General features: G+C 36.7%; 1 protein-coding gene across 10 annotated transcripts in view; it reads left to right on the top strand.

The window, feature by feature from the left end:
- PRSS35 (serine protease 35) overlaps positions 1-18,759 on the top strand; it is a 78,610-nt gene that overhangs the window by 22,515 nt on the left and 37,336 nt on the right. For 2 of the 10 annotated variants that reach the window (XR_014022047.1, XR_014022048.1), the window contains one exon: positions 8,685-12,549. The exons of the other annotated variants lie outside the window; for them this stretch is intronic. The gene's annotated coding sequence lies outside the window, so the exon portion shown is untranslated. Of the gene's footprint in view, positions 1-8,684; positions 12,550-18,759 lie in introns of those variants that run through there. 10 annotated transcript variants of the gene reach the window in all.

The following is an 18,759-nucleotide window of genomic DNA, read 5'->3' on the forward strand; positions in this document are numbered from 1 at the left end:
AAATACTCAGGTTAATTCTCTATGAGATTGTATATTATCCAACAGCAAGTTGAACAACTCTTTAGCCAACGCTTTGAGATATTCTTTTTGAAAGGTGTCTTTTTCATTGACTTTGTACTCCGCCGAAGTGTAGTCACATTCTTAGTGACTATATCCTTAGTCACATCCTCACATCCTTAGCATTATAGCAGTTTCTTAAATATTACTGTGTACTCAAAGTTTAATTAACACTTGGGGGAATTATAAAGGGAAATTGTGTTCTGATTCTTGGAGTTACGGGAATAAATTATTATTTCTTTCAAGCTTTAATTTCCCTATTTATTCAAATGAATGCTATACATTACTATTTAATAAAAACTATATCAGACAAGTTGTTTCTAGGCTTGCTTCTGGTGATTCAGAATTTTCAACTCTCCAACATGTTCTAAAGTGGCATGGTGGTTTAAAGCTGATATAGCCCTAGCATATCCAGCAGTGCTAGGCATATAGTAGAACTAAAAGTATTAACTCAAAATTATTTGCATCAGGTAGTTACAGTTTTAGATCCCCTTTTTGCTTCCTTAAGGCTTCAGTATTAGAGACATTAACTTTACAAGCCTCACTTTCATCATCTATAAAATCAGGCCAAAATGGTCATCTTATAGGGCTTTTTTAAGGATTAAGTGATGTAAAGTGCTTAGAGCAATGTTTGGCAATACTAGCATCAATTAATTGTAGTGATGAGTTCTGCTCTATATCTCTCACCCTGTGACTTTTACCCATCTGGGCTACAAGTAATGCAATCTAAAACTTCCATTGTTTCAAAAGGGTTACTTTAAGTAAAACAAGATTTCAAACTTTTAATATTTTTTTCTGTGCTGGGGATTTAACTCATGGGTTCTTTACTACTAAGCTACATATCCAGCTTCTTGTATTTTTTATTTTGAAACAGTCACGAGATCTCAGTAAGTTGCTGAGCTAGCCTTAAATTTGCAATTTTCCTGCCCCAACCTTCTGAGTAGTTGTGGTTACAGGCATTTGCTACCACAACAGGACAAATTTTCAAATTCTTCAAGAGGATCTGGATGAATAAGTGAGCCAATTCCTCCATACTCTTTCCCCTCCCATCTTCTGAAAACATGAAGATCTTCTGAGCTGAGGGAAGGGAAATGGGAGTTAGAGTACAAAAGTGTTAGGTTTTAAATGTATCCTGGCCTCTATCCACCTAGCCCACACTACAAACTGTCAATATGGCTTGCAGTTTGTGCACTAAAAAAAAAAACAAAAACAAAAAAACACAACAACACCACCCATCTTCCAAGTATGGTGGTGCACACCTGTAATCCCAGCAACTCCAGAGGCTGAGGCAGGAGGATCACAAGTTTGAGGACAGCCTCAGCCACTTAGAGAGACCCTGTCTCAAAATTTAAAAAATAAATAAAAGGGCTTGGGATGTGGCTCAGTGATAAAGCATCCCTGGGTTCAATCCCCAGTACCAAAAAAGGGGGGAGGGGAAAAAGTACCCATCTAAGAAGGAAGTGAGAGGTAGAATCTAATTCATATCTCCTTAACTAACCCTAGTTTCTTATGCTGAGCTGGGGAAGGGAAGCCTTTTATTCCCACAAAAACACCAAGCCATAGTGAATGAGACTGCAATGACTCAGAGGTGATTACTTTATCTAATTCACAGGAGAACTGGTTGTGTCCTAAGTAGATCAATTTGGATGGAAACATTGTAGGCATTGTCTTGTGCTCCCTTCTCAAGTCCATAAAGTATGGGCCACCATATTCTGGAAAATATGAAGCAGAGGTGATTAAGGGACAAATTGTCTGATGAAATTGGACCAATTGCAAATAGGCCAAAGGTCTGATGCAATTCTACAGAGTTTTTACACAGTCCAACCAGCTCAGGAAGCAGCCAGTTATGTTCTCTGACTGAGAATGGTCCAGATACAACCCTAATTGCATGAAGAACTTGAGAGGTCTTTAGATCCAGATGGAAGAATTTGCTGTGAAAACCTCAGCAGATGACAGTAGAGAAAGCTAAATACCCTTGAGGACTGCCTGACATTGAAGAGGATGCCAGGATATAACAAAAATGGAAGACCTTAGGTGAACAAGCATTTTTATCAACATTGTTAATATATGATTGATATCTAGGGACTCAATAAACACTTGTTCAAGGACTAAAGGAACCAAGGATAGAATTAGAAGTGAAGACCCATGTTTAGGTACTCCCTTTCCCCTGATGCCGAGGTGTATTAATTATCTACTATTAAAATTTTTTGCCACTTAAAACCATATACATACATTAATCTTATAGTTTCTGTGCATAGGGAATGTTAGCAAGGCTTTGATGAGCACCTCTGCTTAGGGTCTTATGAGCCTGAAAACAAAGTGTGGACCAAGGCTGTGATCTCATTTGAGGCCTGACTAGGGAAGAACCCACTTCCATGTTCACTCAGGTTGAGAGATATCATTATTATCTTTATATTGGTGAAAGTGTTTCTCCACTCTAATTTATACCCAGTGGTCATATTTCTGTCCTCTAGTGCCACCAAAATTAAATTTATCTTTTATCTAATATTCTTTAAATATTTTAACATGAAAATATTGTCCCTCAAAATTTCTCCAAGTTAGTATTCCTCATTTTATTAATCATTTATCATGCAAAATGATTCTAGACTTTTCCATTGTAGTTACTCTTATCTATGCATGCTCAAGTGTATTTCTCTCTCTCAAAGATTAGTGCCCAAATTGGGTTTTCCATTTTTTATTAAAATTTTAATACAGAATTTCCTAAAGTCTGCTAAATGATATTAAACTCTCTGAACAATAAAGTGGTAAAGCACTTTTAAGACAATGGGAATCACTTCCTTTAAAAAACCAACAACTCAGAATATAGTAGACTCAAGTTTTAATCATTTAAATAAATTTTCTTCTCATCATTTTCAGCTTTGTCATCACTTTTCAACTCTTCATAAATGCTAACATTTATTTTGATTATTATAGTAACTGTTGCCAGTAATAAAGCCATTGCTGATAGCATCTGCTTATAAAATTTAATTAATTGAGGAGTAAATAAATTAAAATGTAATTATGATAAATTATATACCATCTTATGTCTTTAAAGAAGGTTATACAAGAATTCTTAGAATATTACGAACAAATGGTAGATACATCTGCATAAACATTAGCAAAATCCAAGTGGAAAATCAATCTGATCAGAAAGTAGAACAGTTTTATACAGGTTTCGTACTTCCCACTTTCCTGTTGCCTTATCAGGCAATGGCTTTTGATTTCTAGTAGATGTTCAAAGATGGCTGCGTGTTAGGAAACATAATTGTAACATTAATGGTGTGACTTAGTACTTTGATAACTGCACATACGTAACTCTCTTACCAGATTTTCCAATTTGTTTGAATAGCTTGCAAGCCAATGTCATCATGCTGCTCTTATTACCAATTCAAGAACAGCTGGATTGGTAATAACCTCATTAGGATCCTGAACCAGTGGTTTCCAAAGAGAACCTTGCAAATGTGCAGCAGCTGTTAGAGGAGGCCTGGGTTGTTTGGTGGCTGCTCTTAAAGTATGTTTTCTGGTTCTAATGGGCAAAGCGGGGGAAAAGATCAAGATTTACAGGGTTCATTCTTACACCTGCAGCATATTTCTGGACAACCAAAAAAAAAAAAAGGAACTCATAAAACATTTGTCTGTTTCAGCAAAATTTAGTAGCTTAAAACTTCCCTATTTAGTAATCTGAAGCAGTTTTATAAAGGTTTAAAATTTTCCACTTGCTTTTCAGTGTTATCCATTGTGTCCAACTCCTCCATCCATTTTCTATTGGCTTTCCTCCTCTTTTACCTCCAAAGCTTTTTATTGTTGTTGTTTGTTTGTTTTATTTATTTTTCATTGTTGTAAAATACACATAACATAAAATTTATTACCTAAACCACTTTTGAGTGTAAGATTCAGTAATCTTAAGAATATTCATATTGTTGTAGAGCTTTCAGAACTCTTTTTTTCTTTGAAGTCTGAAACTCCTGTACTCATTAAACAATAATTTGCTATTGCCCTCCCTGCTAGGTAATCTCTAGTCTACTTTCTGTCTCCATAAATTTCACTCCCCTACATCCTCATATAAATAGAATCATACAGTATTTATCTTTTTTTGGCTGGCTAATTTCATTTAGCATAATGTCTTCAATGTTATTCATGTTATTATATGTGTAAGAACTTTCTTCTTTTAATTTTTAAAGGCTGAATAATGTCCCATTATACGTATATACTACAGTTTGTTTATCTACTTAGCAGTTGATGGACACTTGGACTGCTTCCCCCTTTTGGTTATTGTGAAAAATGCAGCTATGAACTTGGCTCATTTTTAAAAACCAGTTCTCTTTGAGAATTCATTGCTTGCTTGCTTTTGGTTATATAGCCAGAAATGGAACACATGGTCATTCTATTTTCAATTTTCTTTCAAACCATACCCAGTTTTATTAAGGATACTCTTCATAAACAATCATGTTATTTCAGGCAGGACATGGGCTGACAGTCGTCAACAGGATACAACAACTTTCAAACTCTGTTCTTAGTTGAACTACCAAAATCATAAATCCACTATAAAACCCAGTGTGACACTCTGAATAGGGAAAGTTTAGAAAGAGTTGACATTTAGCATTTAGCAATTTGTTTAACATCTTTCTATAAGTCGACCCTGACTTTCAAGAAGTGGAATGAAAATGACAGAATTTGGGGAGGATCAAGTTCCAACAGGTCTCTGGGTCTAGGGTAGTAGATCTGCTGGCACTCTGATGGCAGAGTGGGAGAGGGGAACATAAGATGAATTTGAGTTTTTCTACACCACAAGGCATTTGTTCCAAGGTGACTGTGTGTGCAGATGTCAGGGAATTTCTCTGGGAAACAAGAGGAAGCTTCTCAAAATTAGCAGGGAAACACATTTTCCTCACAGCAATCCAGCTTTGGAGATATACTACAAGCAACATATGCTCCTTCCTACCCCCTAAATAACAATGAAGTATTCTGTGTGCTAATAACATAGTCATAAAAAAAAGAAAAACAAAATTTTGCATTTTTATAAAAGCTTGATAAAAGTATTTCAAATGTACAGTCACCAGTAGTTATCAAAAACGCACACACATCCCTTGGCTTCTGCGGCACCTTCAGCTTTCTGTGACTGGTCAGTTTGGGCATCTCCAGTTTACCAGGGCTCTTCCCATTCTTGTCAGTGTCAGATTTCCCCCTTTTCCCTTTGAGTACCACTATCTCTTCCTTCTCTGCAGGGGTCCTTTTAGGTTTAGGCTCTGGCTTTGGAGGAGCAGGTTCTTCAGACTACCTTGCAGACCTTCTCTGTGGATCATCTTTCACCTTGGCTTTTTCTCCATTCACACCTCCTTCAGCCTTTCTCCTAGGCATGACCCTGATTGCAGAGGGAAATAGAAACTACCAAGGAGATGCAGCAGCACAAGGTTCTGGTTGGTCAGGTGTCATTCTTGGCTCCTCTTCTTCACACTGCTCCCTATTTTTATTTTTTTAAAAACTTTTGGGTTGTTTTCCATAGAAGCTGATTTTACATTCCCACCAATAATGCTCAGGGATTCCATTATTTTTTTTCCCGAATTCTTAGCAATACTTGTTGTTTTCTGTGTTTTTTTTTCTTTTTTAGTATTAGTTGTTATGAGCAGAATTGTATCTCCTCAAAATTTGTATATTGAACTTTCAACGCCCTGTATTGTCTCATGATATAGCCATATTTGGAGACAGGGCCTTTGGGAGGTAATTAAATTAAAATAAAGTCTATCTTGAGACAGCCAGAACCTTGCCAGGGTAATTTTTTCCTGCTCAGAAGGGGATAAGCCACCTGAAAAAAAATACAGTCTGAAGTAATTAGTGAAGAAATAAGAGACAAAATCAGAAAAATAGTTTTAAGGGGGTGCCTGATAGTTTCTTCCAGTTCAGAACTGGAACAGAACAGCTAGAAAATGGCTCCAGTTGTTTATTTATTTAAGGGAGTACATTAAAGGGAGGCATAAGGTTTCAGTGGGTGAAATCTTGCTTCATGGTGTCTTGGGATCAACAGGTTGATTAGTATCTTGGCAAGCCACACCCATCTCTGAGAGGCTGTGTTGCTTTGTGGCTCCAGCAGGTCACCCCATCTCCTGTGCTATGTGGAACCTGGCAGAACTAGGTTGAATGTTACATGTATTTGGGCAGTTTCACCAGCAGGAGTACCTCTACGAGTTCCCAGATACCAGACTTTCCTACCCAAAGTCTTCCATGCCGACTTGGTTCATGTATAGTACACGGATGGCTTCTGACAACCTTTAGTTTAGGCCCTAATCCAATTCCACTGGTGTTCTTATGAGAAAAGTAAGATATGCAGAGAGAAACCAAAGATGAGCACACAAAAGACAATACATGTGAAGACACAGCAAGAAAGTAGCTATTTGCATGTCAAGGAGAGAGGGTTTGGAAGAAACTGAACCTGCCAGTGCCTTGATCTTGTGTTTCCAGGCTCTAGAACCATGAGGAAATAAATTTCTGTTCTTTAAACCACACAGTCTATAATATTTTGCTATGGCAGTTCTACCAGACTACAGGTCTGGTAGAATTTTACTTCAAGTAAAATGTATCCTTTTTCCAGGACTCCCACAACCATCTCAAATATTCTACATTTATGAAAGATTACTTTATCTTATTTATGACTTAAAATTTCACCTAAATCCATTTTTTTATACCTAAGGGATGTGATGTGGTATCTCACCAGGATTTTAATTTCTATTTCCCTAAATATTAGTGATGTCAAACATTTGTTCATGTGGTTTTTAGCCATGTGTATATTTTCCTCGAAGGAATTCTTGTTCAAACCTTTTGCCCAGTTTTTAATTGGGTTCCTGATTTTTCAGGAAATGAAATGAAAGTGGCAGAATTTGTGGGGGGTCAAGCAGTAGGTCTCTGGGTCTAAGGTAGTAGACCTGTTGGCACTCTGATGGCAGAGTGGGAGAGGAGGACATAAGATGAATTTGAGTTTTTCTACACCACACACATTATCATCACTGATGATGATGAGTTATACGATTTCTTTATATTTTGTATGACTACCCCTTATCAGATATGATTTGAAATATTTTCTCCCATTCTGTGGGTTGCCTTTTTACTATATGGATTGTGTCCTGTGATAAAATTTTTAATTTTGATGTAGTCCAATCTATCAATTTTTTCTTTTGTTGGCTATGCTTTTGGTGTCATATCCAAGAAATAATTGCCAAATCAATGTTATGAATTTTTTCCTCTGTTTTCTTCTAAGAGTTTTATAGTTCCCATTATGTTTTGGTGTCTAATTCATTTTGAGTTAATATATAGGATAATGTACCAGTCCAATTATTTTGCATGTGGATATCCAGCTTTACAAAGCTGAGTATGGAAAATTAATCCTTTGGTCTAAATTGAGTCTGTAATTCCCTAAAGATCAGTTTCCAGACTCCCCACATGGGCCCTGCTATGTATGATAAAGCAGGGTTACAAGATGCAGGCTGGAAGTATGACTTTGGGAAAGTACAGTTTCAATACAGAAAAGAGCCTGTGCTAGGATACTTCAAGTAAAATGTGTCCTTTTTCCATGACTCCCACAGCCATCTCAAATATTCTACGTCGTATGAAGGATTACTTTATCTTATTCATAACTTAAAATTTCACCTAGGGCTGGGGATGTGGCTCAAGCGGTAGCGCGCTCGCCTGGCATGCGTGCGGCCCGGGTTCGATCCTCAGCACCACATACAAAGATGTTGTGTCTGCCGAGAACTAAAAAATAAATATTAAAAAAAAATAAATAAAATAAAATAAAATAAAATTTCACCTAAATCCATTTTTTTATACCAGGGATTGAACCCAGGGGTGCTTAACCACTGAGCCACATCTCCAGCCCTTTTCCTTTCTTTTCTTTTCTTTTTAAAAATTTTTTGAGACAGGGTCTCCCTAAGTTGCTTAGGGCCTCTCTTAGTTGTTGAGGCTGAATTTGAAACTGCAATCCTGCTGCCTCAGCCTCCCAAACCACTGGGATTACAGGCTAACACACCTGGCCTAACTCCACCTCTTGTTCTAGCACTTCCTCACAGGTTTTGACTGGTTCCATTCAGTGAGGTCTTTTGTGACTTCTCAGGCACTCACATGAGAAACCCACTCACAACATGGAAGCCCAAGGTTAAGTATAGAAAATCAAGTCCCACCTGTGGGCCTATCCTAATAGGATGTGGGAGCTGACAGAAAAATGCATCTTTCCTTCGTCCTTTAGTTGGAGTTCTCAGATGCATTATGTAAGGCTTCACAGATGGTCCAGGCAGAATAAAATACCAGTCACCTGGAGCATATAATATATGCTCTTATTTTCATCTCCACCATCCCCCTTTCTGCCGTGCTTCTCCATGGAGTCCCATCACAAATGAGTTACAACCTCACAAACCTTTGTCTAAGGCTATAATTCCAGGGGAACCTAAGCTAAAACAGACATTGTGGAGTTACAGAGTACCTTGCTCCTGATAAAGTATCTACCCATCCAATTTGATGTCTTTCTGTCCTGTTTCCTTGGCTGAGAAGGGATCAAAGAAAAAAGATAATGGAGAATCTGGAGGTAATTTTCTGTAAGTAGTAATTGAATTCCTCTACATCTCCTTGTTTTATTACTGTAGGAAATGGATACATCTCAAAATCTTACCACCAACTATTTCCAAGTGGCTGGAATGGAGAAAAAAAATGGACAACAATGTCATCAGGGACACATTTCGCAATATGCCATTTGTTAAATATGGGAGTTTTCTACCTCATGCTCTAGGAAACTGATACATAAAGAGTCTTCTTGCTGAAGCAGAATGGAAGGCAGTTTCCTGGTAAGTTAAACAGATATACTGAGTAACACATAGTTTTGCTTACTGGTAGGAATAGAAGGAAAATAAGAACATGGGCCAATGGGGAGAAACACTGAGCTAGAAGTCAGGAAATTGTTTTGATCAGCTCTGTTACCAAGACAAGTAACAAGTGCCAGCTCCACTCAGCAAGCAGGCGCCTTTCTTTTGGTTTCAGCTGAGGTTCCAGGAGCTACAGCTGGGTAGGGCCAGAGAGCATGAAACTATAAGGAAGGGTCTTATATAAAATTGAGCCCTGGAAACAGAAATAGTCTGAAGGCTGCTGTGCAGAGAGGCAAAGAGAGAGTTGCCACCAGGTGACCATGGGAAGGGATCAGGGGAAGAGAAGCAGAGTCCCAAGGCAAAACCAGAGCAAATCTCTTAACAAGCCCATATACATAGCAGGTATGTTTTATGTTGTTCCACTGCCACAATGCTGGATAGGAGATTAACTCTTAAGGACACCAAGTCAGTTCAAATATCCTCCATGTCTTGTTACTCAAAGTGAAATTCATGAACTAATGCATTGGCCAGCTAATGCAGAATCTCAGCTCCATTTCAGATCTACTGAATCTACTGCCTTTTTTTGTTTGTTTCTTTGTTTGTTTGGTTTGGGCACTGGAGATTGAACCCAGGAGTGCTTTGCCACTTAACTACACCCCTATCCCTTTTTAACTTTTAAGATAGAGTCATGCTAAGTTGCTTAGGACCTCACCAATTTGTGGAGGCTGGGCTCAAACTTGCCATTCTCCTGCCTCAGTCTCCCAAGTTGCTGGGATTTTAGGTGTACACCACCACGCATGATTTGGCCTGCATTTTTAACAAGGTCACTGGTTGATTCTCATGCCCCTTAAAGTTCGAGAAGTATTGTCAGTGAATCAATTGTGTTTGCATGTTTCTGGGTTGTCTATGAGTACCTTGTTAAGGATTTCCAACAGGGAGGAAGAGGCATAATTCCAACAGGCATCTTAGGAAGTATGCCTGGACACTTGGGTTGTCATGGTGAGTCATACTGATATTTAGTGGCCAGGTGCCAGGGATGCTTAAACATCCTGCAAATTATGGGACGGTTCTACAGAATAAAAAAAAAAAAAATTGTCCTCTCCAAATGAGAGTAATTTTCCTGGTAAGAAACATGTTGGCAATTTCTTCATCTGTAAAATAAGCATTTGGGTTTATTTGGATTTTAATGTTTCTCCCTTCTCTAAGACTGTTTTGTTCTACCACTGTTTTCACATTGATTTAGAAAATTCTCATTGCTCCCTCTAATTATGGCTTCTATGTTCCTAAGTCATTTTTATTTAGACAATCCAATGGAACTAGTCATAGGGATTAACCATAAATTCATATCATTCCCTCATAAATATAACTTGCCCATTTAGGTTAAGACTCAGAGAGCTCTTTTAGTCAGTTATAATGCTGATAAAACAAATGCTTATAATCAGCAAAGATTTTTGCTAGGTAGCAATTTAAAGACCTTCCTTGTCTGGTCAGATTTTAGCTGAAGTGACTGTCTCCCCACCTCACCCCTAGCTGAAGATTTTGCTGGGTTGGCATGGGAAAAGGGACATTGAGGAGATGCCCTTCTCTAGAAACTTTTTCCATTGTCTCTAAAGAAAGAACAACTGGGGCTGAGATACAGCACTTGCCTAGCACAGGCGGGGCCCGGGTTTGATCCTCAGCACCATATAAAAATAAAGGCACTGTATTGTGTCCATCTACACCTAAAAAATAAATATTTTTAAAAAAAAGAAAGAAAGAAAGAACTGATGGCAGACACATGGAGGGTCATAAACAGGGTCTGGTGAACCTGATGGTATTGAGAACCCAAAGGACAATGAGAGAATCTGAGTAAAGAGTTGGGTTCCTGACATTGTGGTATCTCTATTTAAAAATGAAAATATTTGTGCTGTCAGGACAAGGAAAACATCTATTGAAAATGTGAATCTTTGAATGAAAGATAATGTCCATCTATAGAACAGGATTTTCCACTGTGACACACACACCAGCTACAAAAGTTAAAAAATGAAGTCACAGAAAAAGTCCCTCCAATTACCACAGTAGACAGCAATATCCTTTTTAAGACAGTTCAAAATAATAAAAACTTACCTCAATGTTTTATTTTAGTATAAAATGTATATATGTATATGATTTGTTTGTCCTTATTAAAAGCTGTTTTTTGGAATCTGCTGATTTCAGGACTTCCTTAACCACTTTTTTTGTATTAATGATATGTAGAAGGCATTTGCTGTAACATCCACTTTCAGTTTCATTAAAGTAGAAGTAGAACAAGAATTTAAGTTAGGAGATCATGGTGCAGAGTTCTAATTTTTTAAAATTCTACTAACTGTTGCCAAAGGATTCAATTGTTTTCATAGAAACAATAACCTTTTTACTTTTGACATTCATATTTATGTTTGCATTAAATTAATTTAAATTACATAATTACAATAACAAGTTGGACTGGCATGAACAAGTTTAGTAATCAGCACATTAACTCTTAAGTTTGCCATTCAGCATGTAGGGACAGTAGGGCAGGGTTCATATATGAACAGTCTTCTGGCCATGAGTATTTGTCAAGTCATGAGTTTGTGTGCCTTTTACAAAGACAGTGGAGAGCACCTGTTAACCTGCAAAATCACTGATGTGGAGGTATCTAGATAGCTGTCTATTATGGACTGAATGATATGCTCCCTCAAAATTCACATGTTATGAGAAGTGCACTTTCTCAATTTTGAAGGTGCAAGATTTTGTGATGCAGATTTGTGATGCAGATTTCCCAGGAGAATCAGTGTTCTGATAGACTATTTCAAACAACATGCATGTACAGAAGATTAAGTTTTGTCAGACAAATTTGCAATTGGAAAATATACTTTTCAAACAATCATCTTACTAGAAATTTAGTACTTACTATGTGCCAAGAAGTGTGCTTACCTGAGGACATCAGAATAATCTGTCCTCATTTTGAGGAGAATCCTTCATTTCTTTTTGTTTTGTTTTCATACTGAGGATTAAACCCAGGAGTACTTTACCACTGAGCTATATTCCCACCCCTTTTTATTTTTAATTTTGAGATGGGGCCTCACTAAGTTCCTAAAGGTCTCCCTAAATTGCTGAGGCTGGCCGTGAACTTGCAATTGTCCTCCATTAGCTTCCAGAGTAGCTGAATTATGTGTGCACCACTGTGCCTGGTAGAATCCTTCACTTCTAAGACATATTTTTTCTTTAAAAAGTTTTCACTTTTAAAGTACCTGTAAAATAATGATGAAATTTTGCCAGGTATGATGGTGTGCACCTCTTTTGGGCAGAAGGCCAATTCAGGGGGATCTCAAGTTCAAGGCCAGGCTGGGAAATTTAGAGAGACCCCCATCTCAAAATAAAAAATAAAAAGGGCCAGGAATGTAGCTCAGGGATAGAGTGCCCCATTGCTCAGTCCTTAGTATGACTAAATAAATAAATACATAAATATGTTGGTGAGTTTGAAATGTGAATGTAATGAATGGAGTATGAATGTATTTTGAAAATTTGAAGTATTCTAGCATGTTGAATAGTTGTTAATCTTTTTAGAATGAATAAATCTTTTTAGAATGAATACTTATATATACAGATATTCAAAACTATCAGATTATATCTTCCTATTTGGATATGGGAAATGTACAAGGATATTATTTTCTAGTTGTACCCAAATAAATGTATGATTGCAATTGTAGTTAAGCCATCACCATTATTTATCATTATTTAATCTCATAGTACTTTTTGAATATATAGGTTAACATTTGATTTTATATAGATTATACTGTATCTTCTATGTCTCTTGAAAAAATAAGTAAAATAAGTATTTTAAGTAAAAAGTTATATCCAAGGAAATTGGATTCCATTATAGGAATTTGAAACCCATTTATAGTGAATACTATTTCCCTCAATGGTTGTGTTTAATTTTGAAATCCATTATCTTTGAGTCTTTAATACTTTGTTCATTTTCTTATATAACAAATACTATTGAGTGATCTATGAGAATGCTATCTATCATCAACCAACCAATTTTAGCCTTACAACTAAAATGAAATCTTCAAAAAACTCATACATTGAAGTGCTAACATCCAGCATAGCTATAATTGGAGTAAGGAAGTAATTAAAATTAAATGAAATTGTAAGGGTGGGGTCCTGAGCCTGCTGGATTAGTGTTCTTATAAGAAAAATCCAGAAGAGCTGGCTCTGTCATACCAGGATAGAACACAGCTATAAGGCAACAGTCTGCAAGCCAGGAAGAGAGCTTTCTCCAGAAACCTACCCTGCTGGACCTGATCAGAGGTTTCTAGTCTCCAGAACACAGTTCTGCTATTTAAACCATCTGGTCTATGGAATTTTTCTATGGCAGTCCAAATAGACTAATGCACTATCCTTTTATCCCTAGTATTTAATACTATTCCTTTGTATAATATCTTGGGTTCTGAGGAACAATTAATAGCAAAAGACAGTTGGGAAATACAAAATTATTCAATGTGTGGAAAACTGACTTAAAAGTGTAGAACATAAGTTAATAAATCCTGATAAGTACCACATTTCAATTTTAATTCATGCAAATATTGAAATGTTTTAGACGTCTAATTCTAGTAACTAGTTACTATATACTCAGCTCCTGAGTCTATGACTAAAAAATAATCTTTGATAGTCTACTATAGGCTAGACAGCTTTCCTTTTGTAACATCTGTTAACAAGAGTCTCATGGTATTACTATAACTATGCTTTAAAATGAGGAAACACAAATAAGGAGCAAGACAAAAATATGACTATTATTTTTCTTTCTACTGGAAGTTTCATTCAGTATAAGACCTGAGAAAAATAGAGATGTTAAGAATTAGAAAATCTTACAATTGTCATCATTTTTAATTTCTGTTTTTCTACATTAAAATATCCAGGGGAATCAACAGATAATGGTTGTGCAAACCAACTGTATTCTTTTTTAAAATATTTTTTAGTGTTGACGGACCTTCATTTTATTCATTTATTTATATGTGGTGCTGAGAATTGAACCCAGTGCCTCACACATGTGAGGCAAGCACTCCACCACTGAGGCACAACCCCAGCCCCCCAACTGTATTCTTAAAAACCAGCAATAAATAGTCCAAAAGTATAACTTTTGAAGATATCATTAATGTATAATAGCAGTAAAGCATACCACTAGAATAAATATTTTAGAATGGTGAAATATTTTTATAAAGAAAAATATGAAACTTTAAAAAAGACAATAAGGAAACTAATGTTGATGAATGGCAAGTCTCAGTAACAAAGATATGAGTTTTCCTGAAATCCAAAAATCCAACAGGCATTTTTTATGAAAGTTAATGAATCTACCCTAAGTCCATATGAATGAGCAAATAGCCAGCAATTGCCAAAATAATTTTGAAGACCAACAAGAGACTCATTCTCTTAGGTATCTTGTATCTTGTATCCTGAAACTATAGTAATTAGAACAATGTGATTTAAAACAGCATGACTCCACAGGGATAGACAAATAAATTGATGGAAGGCTTAGAATGGGGTTCACCTATATATGGAAACTTGTGATGCAATAGAGGAGGCATAAAAAAATCACTGGGGATGGGATTCTGGAATAGCTGACTATCTACACTGAGAAAAAATATTTTAATCTCTATTTCATATCATTCCCCTCAAACAAATTTGAGGGAAATAAAATTTAACTTTTTATGTACACTAAAAGATATCATAATGAAATGAAGACATTCTAAACTGAAGGAATTTAATTATAATGTATATAATTGATAAAGGATTATTACTTAGGAGATCTAAAAGTAGTCCTCCAAGTCATTAAAAAATATTCTAATAGAAAAAAAGATCAAAAGACAGGATAGAAGTTCATTGTGGAAGAAGAAACTTGAATGAGTAATAAAAATAGGAAAAGATTGGTAATTGTGTTAGCTTTTCATCGTTGTGATCAGAATGCCAGGAACAAGCTATAGTCCCCAAGGGTATGCTTCCAGAAATCCACCTCCTCCAGCCATACCCCACCAACCTGAAGTTATCACTCAGTAGTCCTGTCTCTGAAATTTGCTGTATTGTGGACCAAGCTTTCAATACATAAGCTTTTGGGAACATTACAGATCCAAACCTTAACAGTAATTAAGAAATACAAATTGAAAATGAAATTCCATATCACACCCATTGGGTTGGCAAAAATTAAAAAGTCTGACCATTCTAAGTATTGAAAGGATGTGAAGAAACAGGACTATCAGACACAGCTAGAAAGAGCATTATCCATGAAAGCCACTTTGGAAAGCAATTTAAAGGTGAAGGTGAAACTATTCATACTCTGTGGCCTAGCGATTCTATTCCTAAAATTATACTCTGAGAAATTCTCCCATATGTACTTGGAGTCATGTACAAGAATGTTCTCTGTAGAATTGTTTGGGATAATAAAGAACTAGAAATAACCTAAATGTTCAAAAAGAAGAACTGATAAATAGTAATGTAATCAAATCACAGAATAGAATACTATAAATACACTAAAAATGACCTAACTAGTGTTGTATGAAAGGAGAGAAGGTTAGCATTCCCCTTGAAAAGAATGGAAGGGGTCCTCGTCCTGACAAGCATATGATCAAGGCATTGCCATCTATTTTGCGGAATCTAACCATCATTTTTCTAGGAATTAGAACAGAGATCTTGCACCTAATAGAGGAAAAAGTAGGCCCAAATCCTTATCCTGTCAGATTAATTGACTTCCTTAACAAGACTCACAAAATTCAAGAAATAAAAAAGAATAAATGGGATGGACTCAAACTAAAAAGCTTCTTCTCAGCAAAAGAAACAATGAGGTGAAGAGTGAGCCTACATTTTCAGAGCAAATTTTTGCCACACGCAAGTCAGATAGAGCACTAATCTCCAGGATGTATCAAGAACTCAAAAAAAAAAAAATTAACTCCAAAAAAAAAAAAGCCCAATCAATAAATGGGCTAAGGAGCTGAACAGTCAGAAGAAGATATACAGGGGCTGGGGATGTGGCTCAAGCGGTAGCGCGCTCGCCTGGCATGCGTGTGGCTGGGGTTCGATCCTCAGCACCACATACCAACAAAGATGTTGTGTCTGCCGAGAACTAAAAAATAAATAAATAAATATTAAAAATTCTCTCTCTCTCTCTCTCTCTCTCTCTCTCTCTCTCCTCTCTCTCTCTTAAAAAAAAGATATACATCCAATCAATAAATATATGAAAAAATGTTCAACATCTCTAGCAATTAGAGAAATGCAAATCAAAACTACTCTAAGATTCCATCTCACTCCAATCAGAATGGCAGCTATTAAAAATACAAACAACAATAAGAGTTGGCGAGGATGTGGGGGAAAAGGCACACTCATACATTGCTGGTGGGACTGAAAATTAATGCAGCCAATATGGAAAGCAGTATGGAGATTCCTTGGAAATCTGGGAATGGAACCACTTTTTGACCCAGCTGTCCCACTCCTCAGTCTACAACCAAAGGACTTAAAACCAGCATACTACAGGGACATAACCACATCAATGTTTATAGCAGCACAATTCACAATAGCTAAACTGTGGAGCCAACCTAGATGCCATTTAGCAGATGAATGAATAAAGAAAATTACACACACACACACACACACACACACACACACACACATACACACACACAATGGAATATTATTCAGCATTAAAAAAAAGAATGAAATCATGGCATTTGCGGGTAAATGGATGGAGTTGGAAAGTATCATGCTAAGCCAAGTAAGTCAATCCCAAAAAACCAAAGGCCAAATGTTCTCTCTGATAAGTGGATGCTGCTCCATAATGGGGGGTACATGGGAAAAATTGAGGAACTTTGATGGGGCAAAGGGGAGGGAGCAGTGAGGAGAGGGTTATGGGGGCAGGAAAGATGGTGAAATGAGATAGACATCATCTAGGTACATGTATGACCACACATAAGGTGCGATGCTACATTGTGTACAACCAGAGAAATGAAAAGTTGTGCTGCAATTGTGTACAATAAATCAAAATGCATTCTGCTGTCATATGTGTCTAATTAAAATTAATTAATTAATAAAAACAAATTTTAAAAAATAACCTAGCTAGAGGTATATGTTCCAACATGATTGTATAAAGAGACTAACTTCATTTTTCATGTTTGAGCATTGACAACTGTTGTCCATCTAGATAAGAAGGTCAGTGCATTCCACTCATCCTTTGGCACACATTAGGAGTCCAAACCTTACAAACCCCCAGCCAGTGCAAAAGAACTCTTCCCTGGCTCCACCCCAAGCCATTCTCTTGGCTTTGCTCTTGCTTCACTCCTATCTGAACCCAACCCTTTCTCTTTGGGGAAGCTTTCTGCCCTTTACTGTGTGAGCAATAAACTTTATTTAATAACCATTGATGCCTATGTTTCATTCCTCCCAACATCCTTGTAAATTCCTGGGTGGGGGACAGCCAAACATTCAGCCAGAGATACTAGATACAAAATGCGATTCTAAAAAAGACAAAACCACTGAGAGAAAGAGAGAACAGCTTACAGATGGTTGTAGAGACTATGTGTTGTTTACGTAAAGTTTAAAAATTACACAAAACAATATTGTAAAATGTATTATTTATGTATACACACATGTTAAAGAAAATCATGTGTGGAATGGGAAATATCAAATTCAAGACCAGGTACCTCTAGTGAAGAAGCAGCTAGAATAGGATTGGGACAGAGTACACAGGGATTTCATATGTGTCTGGAGAACTTAGACAATGAGGTACAGGGTCATTTTTTATCATATTTTCTAGACTTTTCTTTGCACCTGAGAAACTTCATAACTTTTGAAAGAAAAAGAAAAGGAGGTGCAATTTAGAATTCTGACTGAACCTCCTGTGAGAGCAATAGTTGAAAAATGTACCAATAATACATTCCTGGTGAAAATGTGAGGTTTGCTTTTCCCTGAGAAGAGTGGCTTTTAAATTGTAAGCAGCAGACTTGGGCTAGATATGGAAGAAGTGAAGATATAGGAGAAATGGACCATGTATTAGTTTTCTTTGGCTGCATAACAAATTACCACAAAGTCAGCAGTTTAAAATAACACCCATTAATTGGTACACAGTTTTGTGAGTCAGAAGTCCAGGCAAGAGTCTGGGGATATAGCTCAGTGGTAAAGCCCTTGCCTAGCATGCTAAAGGCCTTGAATTCAATCCCTAGTACCAAAAGCAAAACAAAATAAGTCCCAGCACAGCATTATTGGGTTCTCTGCTTAGTGTTAAAGGTTGAAATCAAATTTTGAGCCACATTGTATTCTCATGTGGAGGCTGCAGAGAAGAATCTTTTTCCAAGTACATGTTGACAAATGTAAGATTTTATCTATTGTTGAATCCCTCTCGTGTTTAGAATCTCTGATGTCTTCTTTCACTTATCTCTAGAACCAACTTTAAAGGACTTACATGAATATGTCAGGTCCAGTCATACAATCTGCCTATCTTAGGATCAAGTGATATGGACCTTAAACACATGTGCAAAATTCCTTTACGGCAATACCTAGACTTGTGTTTGATTGAATTATTGAAAGAAAGTGAATGTATACCAGCCTACATAAATTGGAGGGGGCAGGCAATGTCAAATTCAGCCCATCATAGACTAAGACAAGGGAGAATATATAATAGAAGGTCAATGCCAGGGGAATTATAAAGTAGTGTTCATATATGTGCTAGATGTTTAAATATTGGATAGTATGCCTAGCTCATGAAGTTCTGTATGCTTAAAAATTAAGGGAAGAGAATAAAGATCATGGAACTCTCTATGACTGTGACAGACTAAAGTTTAACAAGGAATGGGGTAGGTACTGCCAAACGTAGCCACAGGCA

This window comes from Spermophilus citellus, assembly GCF_964194105.1.
Source record: "Spermophilus citellus genome assembly, chromosome: 5".
NCBI classification, from domain to species: domain Eukaryota; kingdom Metazoa; phylum Chordata; class Mammalia; order Rodentia; family Sciuridae; genus Spermophilus; species Spermophilus citellus.